This window comes from Coenobita brevimanus, chromosome 101 (genome assembly GCF_032717465.1).
Source record: "Coenobita brevimanus isolate Jiangsu-jjx chromosome 101, ASM3271746v2, whole genome shotgun sequence".
Taxonomy (NCBI): Eukaryota; Metazoa; Arthropoda; class Malacostraca; order Decapoda; family Coenobitidae; genus Coenobita; species Coenobita brevimanus.
Window position 1 is genome coordinate 22,829,969 of NC_137054.1, and position 7,139 is coordinate 22,837,107.

Consider the following 7,139-nt stretch of genomic DNA (forward strand, 5'->3'; position numbering starts at 1 on the left):
AGTGGCTTAGGCTGTCTGGTAGAGATCGTATGTAAGGTGAAAAGTGCTTGTAAATGTAATTGTAGTGTTGGAGTGGCTTTGGATGTGCGTGTAGTCTGTGAACCAAGTGTAATTGGCCCGCGCAAGCCGACTGGGTGGAAGCATACTTTATAGTAAGCGACACTGGTTCAACCACAGCACCCCTTGTGTCCGCCAGTGCAGTACGTGGCCAGGTGGACACTCCCAAAGTTTATGACCCTGGCGGGGCGCGAACCCTGGTTCACCCGTGTACAAAACGCACACTCTACCACTATATATATATATATATAAACGAGTATACACACACACACACATATACAGTATATACAGTATATATATATGGAAAGTTTTGAGAATACTTCAACATTATTCCTTTTACTTCGAGTATTATTATTATTTTCCTTCATAATGTGGTCTTCTCTATTCATAAAGTAATTGTCTTTTATTTCTCCCAGGTGTCATATTAAATATTGTAATGAAGGTCCCTGTTTTCTTACAAATTTCCTCTTCAAATCTTCCTGCTCTTTTTCTGCAATGTATAATAATGTCCTTTTATATTTTCCTTCCTTCTCCCTCCTGCTCCGGCTAAAACAATTTTCAGTTCCAAATTTTTCTTCGTGGCTCTCGAGTTTAATTTTGTTTTCGTCTTTCTCTTTTATCTCTTTCCTCTGACAAGTTCCTTTAATTGATCCTCTCTCTCGCTCCTCCTCCGCTAAATTTCTCTTACTTTCCCTTTCTTTATTAGGTTACCTGGTAATAATTTCTTCATTTTTTTAATTACTTTAATAATCTCTCTCTCTCTCTCTCTCTCTCTCTGGATTTCTCCTGTAATCTGACATAAAATTATCTTCAATGTATTCTTCTCTTCAGTTTCCTCAGTATTTCATTTTTGTTCTATTTCCTAACTTTTACAATCTCTCTCTCTCTCTCTCTCTCTCTCTCTCAGCTAACTGGCGACCCCTACCACAGCCAGAAGTTAAGTTGTCATCTATGCTCTCTTTTTTTTCTTAGTTCCTCTCAGTAACGTTTTATACTGTATTATTCTGTTTGGTACTGTTTCAAACACTAAAGACTTTGCTACGATGTCGTTATTTTCACTTATATTTGGATAACGTAAATAGTTTTATTCTGCTTAGGAGATCCCCTGAGTACAAAGTTAATAAAGACATGCCTAGGTCTAACCCCTACAGTTTGCAAAGTGTCCACAAAGCTGCAGGTAAGCTCAAGATTTTGTTTCATCAGTCTCCATTCCACACTGACTTTGACCAATTTTCTAAACTGATAATGTCCGGGTTCTCGAAACGGACGAATTATTGAATATGGGTCTTTTGCCTATTTCTTCTTAAAGGGAACAATTCTGCAGTCTTCTGATCTTTAGTTCATTCCTTTCTGCATAAGATGAACAAATAAATAAAATTAAATCAACTCTACAGAAGATTTCAGATAAGGAAAAAAAAAAAATACATGTCATGGTATTCATAGAGTTAATCATTCCAGCTCATCGGCCCCAGTTTAATTTTATTGTTGCTATGAGATGATGATGTTACACCATCTCCCGGGAAGTGACAACAGGTGTTATGCTTGATCGCTTGAGTGTGTGTGTGTGTGTGTGTGTGTGTGTGTGTGTGCTTTAACACAATCATTTGAATAGCTTTTATCCGATATTAATAAACCTTGGGACTTGTTAAGAGTCAGTCACAGAGTAAGCCTATTGTTTCATAAAATAATAAGTTAAAGGTCGGCTCACAGGGCTAGAAAATCAAGTTAGGTAGTTTTTCCAACTGAGTAAACTTGGGGCACAGATGAAAGTAAGGCTAGAATGAAGTTGTTCAGTTTTGAGAGCCGTCAGTCTAAGGTCAAGGTCACAATATAAAAGCAGTTTTCGTCCAGTGTATGTCTGTGTATCTCTAGGCTATGGCGGACCTAAATATTTCCTATGTCTGTAATGTGGAAAAACCGGTTAAAAATTTATTATTTTCATGTCTTTTGACTCACTGATGTCTAACCAAACATGACAACATTTTAGTCAGACAAAGTTTACACCCCATACTGACGATTCGCGACTCATCAAGCATAAACAAGCAGTAGGCGCGAAAACTGACTGAGAACTTCTCAATATTTCAGGTGGCTCTTCTGGAATGTACGACGCAGTCTACCAACCGGCATTTTCGGATTGCTATACACGGCCGAGGAGTTTTAAATATCATACACTTTCGATCTGATTTTAATCAATCTGAAGAAAGAGTTGAGAATTAGGCAAGAAGGAAACTTCTTGTTTTGGAGAACTTAAATGTTTTCAGTCCAATTGAGGACAAACTTTAAAGTGATAAAAGATAAAGCAAGGATAAAAAGATTTGAATTTGAGAGCAGTCACCTAAAGATCAAAGTCATAGGGAAAGGTCAAAGGTCATAAGGCAAGCTCATCTCAAACTACTTTGACCTGATTTGAATCAAACTTGGAATTTCGGTTAAGCGTTAGACAAGAATGAGGAGATTCTGTTTGGAACAATTAGTCAGTGGTCAGTGTCAGATGACAAGGACAAATGGCGACCTGTATGTCAGTCTGTGTACAAAATGGCTAAAATTGATTTAATCTGACTTCATCAAACATAGTGGATGGGTTGAGGATCAACCAAGGTGTTTACCTTTTTTTTTTTTTATAACAAGAGGACAAAGATCAAAATCATTTTGTAAGGTCAGTTATTACCAAATTTAGACGAACCTTCGTAGAGGGGTCCAGGTTAAAAGGTGGATGAAGCGATTCTAATTTGAGAATATTCAGTCAAAAGTCAAGGCCGCAGGAAAGATCGAAGGTCAAGGTCACTGGGCAAAATTAACTCAAAGAATTATGATCTGCTCTGAGTGAAACTTAGTGAAACGGTTAGAGGCTAGGTTAGGAAAGAACGAAGTAACTCGAGTGTGATAACATTCAGTTAGAGGTCAAGGACACAGAGCAAAGTTAAATAGTTACCCATTAAACCAGTTGTTGGGAGCGGGTGATACAGTCTCTGAGTGATTTTCTTGTTTATTTTATTACTCCTCTCCTCAGATGATCTTGTTCATTTCAGCGGCAACTTTTTGAACAAGAGGGATCAGATATAAACACAAGAATGGGGTCTCTCCTACGGTAAGTATAACAGTCTGACAGCAAAAATAGTCTTCAGTAAGCAGTCCTTCCTTATAATATTGAGGTTAATTCTTCAAGAAAATATCATTATATCATTCAGTTATATGCATCCATGTAGTTCATCTCTCTCTCTCTCTCTCTCTTCTGTTCTTCCAAGCTGCCATTTTCCACTCACTTTCACCCGTTATCCCTCCCCTTTTGCTCGTAATATTCATGTTTATTGGTTATCTGGTTCTCTAATCACGACTTCCTGCATATTCTTCTTTCTTATTAACACCACTTGCTCTACATTATTTCTTACCCAAGTATAATGTTTCAATTTGCCTGCTTTCCCTCTTCCCCTCTGTTTATCTCATATAGCTTTTCTGTGTTCATCAAGAATTATTAAATGTATAATGAGAGAGAGAGAGAGAGAGAGAGAGAGATTTACAAATTTTCATAGATTCACAGGCATTATTGCACTTACAGGGTTGTTCGATCATAACCATCTCAATACAGTGACGCTCTTTTTAAATTTCATTTAAGCTATCTCTAGACGTTTAGATCAGTTAAGGGCAGACGATTCTATTCTTGGTGTTAGATACTGGGTTCATAAAACGCTTCACTACCAAGACTTCTCTTCTGAGCTAAAGAAGAGCGATTTGAAAGAGGAGGAAGAAAGTTAAATTGGCATCATCCTCTTAAGCCCCAAAAATAATTTAAAAAAAAAAAAAAATGGGGAAAGCAGATGATTGGGCTCTACCCTTCTTACCCTCAGGTCATTGGCAATAATAGGCACAAAATATCACCTTGCAAAACAGTATCGGAGTAAAGTTTAACAGGAACGATATAAATCATTCCTGAGAACGAAGCTATAGTGGGATGTTACATAAGTAATAACAGTATACTGGGGGTGTTGAGTGGGGGCGTAGTCACATCTACAAAACAAAGTTGGAGTACTGCCACATTTCCTGCACATAGTCGATCATATTTCCTACACAAAAGGGGGCACGGTGTCTCAGTGGTAAAGCATCAAGCTCGTAATCGGGGGATTGCGAGTTCGAGCCTCGCCCGGTGTCATATGCACGGAGTAACTTATGCTGAAAGTCACTGTTCCGCTCAGTGCGCATGCGCCGAGTGGCCGTTTAGCATCTATTTTGAAAGTATCTACATGTTATTTCAAATTTTGTGCCATTTACCAACAACATTGTATGAAATACATGTGTCAGGAAGATAGTTGGATGTCTTATCGACCTGTAGGTAACTATAGGTCGATATATGGATATATATAAATAAAGATATATATGTTTGTTACAGGCAGATTGTGAAATTAGTCATTTCGTGAATTAAAATTAGTTTAATTTAGGTTTATTTAGGTTAGGTTGATCTAGGATAAGGTTAGGTTAAGGTTAGGTTAAGGTTAGGTTAGGTTTGGTTAGGTTAGGTTAATTTAGGCTTAATAGAGAAGGGAACGGTAACTTCCAGCATAAAGTCACTCCGTGCATATGACACCGGGACTGCCGTGCTGGGAGTGGTAGCGCGCTCCTGTAACCTAGCGAGGCTATATGATCCAATACAGGGTCTAGCTCGAGGGAATTCCATTTCTCCCATTTTCCTACACAAAACCTACTATCCAGCATATTTTCTACACAAAAACTGAGTATCCATCATATCTCCTACACAAAACGGTGCATCCGGCGTAACTTCTACAGTTATACTGTCATATGCAGAGGAAACACCGTTGTATTATGCAAACGAGAATACAAAAAGCTAGAGAATATTAATGCAGGAATTGTTTTACTTCTCTTTAAAAAATACATATATAAAATGTAACTGTAGAACAAGTTACAATTAAATATACTAGAAAACAGAAAATGCTTCACTTGTCAGTACGCTCTTAGTTGCAGCTGATTTTGTGAAGTTCCAAAATTGCTCACTTTATTGGCACATGCATCTTTAAAATTGGATTTCGTGAGCACATTCATTTCAGTGGAACTTTTTAAATGAATATCTCAAGCCTGTCTTGAATGAAGGTACGATAAGTGGGACATTTTGCAGGGTTGTTATTATCTGCTGCTGCTACAAGAATAGCTATGCAAGCTGCACAGGAGGTAGCGTGTCGGCAGGGCAGAAAAACCACTGTCCTTTCCCTTCGCTTTAGGCAGATGCTGCACCGAAGTTCGGGAGGAAGATCTTGTGCACCAGCTTCGTTATTGTCAGGGCCCTCCTGCTCATCCCCACTCTCATCAGAACTGTCTCCAGGAAGAAGGAATGCCGGAACTGAGGTATCAAAAGTGTAAACGACAGCAATGATGTATTGGGTCAGTGTGTATGTTCTATTCTAGAATTTGTCTTTGCAGTTCTGCCTGCGCTCAATTTTTCTGACAAACTTTTTCTGACCAGTGATCTCCAAGCCAGCATCCAGACGCTCAATGTCCTTAATTGTCTTTTGTCAGATTATTCAAATGTGTTATGAAAGTGTAGATGTTAAGCTTGTGCTGGCGGACAATGGCTTTCAGTCTGCTGTGATATCACTCTGCATCATTATTAGCTCCACGGCCAAAATCGAAGTCAGAGGGCCATTCTGGAGTGACTTTTCCAGTCCAGTAGTTTGTGATGCAGGTTTTAAATGCAGTGATCTTTGCCTGGGAATAATCATTCACGTCAAAATTTTCTTGGAACAAATAGTTAACTGCTTCATGCATCCGGTTGGCTGGCACATAACTTAGTGTCATGATCTTTTTGACCCACTTATTAAACTGCCTGTTGTCGTTGTACACTTGAGTTAGCCCCAGATTCTGATTTTTCCAGTACAGGTTTTATGAAGAGTGGAACTGGCAGCCCCCAATCTAAACCTGTGGCCAGCAAGAGTGAAATGCTTTACCAGAGCTGCTTTCAAAATCACCCATTGCTTGTTCAGGATTCAAGTTGGGGATGAGTTCCTTCACTTTTTGCATTGTGAGATCACACAGCTTTTGAGACTTTGAGGTCATCAAGATGAAGATGAGTGGGAGTGAATGACCTTTGTAAAAGCCAAGCAGGGGTAGCTGCAACAGCAACAACGGCAGTTATGGCAAACAATGACAGCAATGTCAACATATCAGTTGTAACATTTTTACATTTTACAGCATTTTAAACATTTGTAACATTTTAACCTTTTCACATTTTTTTCTTATTGTCTCTTGATGAGCTGCTTGTGTGCGTTCTGAAATGCACTGACAAACACTTTGCAGGCTGCAGAACTCGCCAAGATGTTTTTGAGAAAGTCGGTAGTCACATGAATCAGGAAACTACGAAATTTACCTCCGACAAGATGGCTCTTCCTCCACAGTTGGGGTGTTGAATGCAATGCAGGTACAGTTTGTTGTTTCTGGGCACATTTCGGAGGTACCGGAATCCCGAGTTGTCTTCGCAAACCACTGCATTTAATCGGATGTTCCCCTCAGTCCTAGCCATGCTTGGGCTGGGAGCTAAGCCAGGATGATCGCAGTGGAGTACAAGGCCCCGAATGCCATCTGTTCTTACTTGAGGGAAGAATTGGTGTCGTCCCTCTTTGCGCGTGCCCGACGAATGGAAAAAAGAATAGAGGTGGGTCAAGCCTAAACTCGCCTCGCCTCGACTCGACTTGTGTCAAAAATTCGAGTCAAACTCGACTCAGCTCGAACTCGCTGCCTTTCTTGGTGTCGGAGATAATCTGGAACCTTGTAGGAATTGTAACAGAACAGATTGTTGTGTGTAGGAGATATGCTGTATCTCTGTAGGAAATACGTTAGTACTCTAAAAACTGCTAAAGTTGTAGATGTGCAGTGTGGGAAATGTGCAGTATACGGAGTGTAGGGAATGTGGTGCACCCCCGTTGAGTGGAGTATATAGGACTATTTCATTAGTTGTAATTATGAGCTGGTACAAGATAATGACATCATGTTACATTGTTTGCATTAACCTGAATGTATAATAAAAATATCGTAATTACTCATGAAGTCGTATCCTAAGAAAAAGACACACATAGAGCCAG

General features: G+C 39.4%; 1 pseudogene; it reads right to left on the bottom strand.

The window, feature by feature from the left end:
• Positions 1-5,190: 5,190 nt before the first annotated feature.
• Positions 5,191-6,580, bottom strand: LOC145414988 (uncharacterized; annotated as a pseudogene).
• Positions 6,581-7,139: the final 559 nt, after the last annotated feature.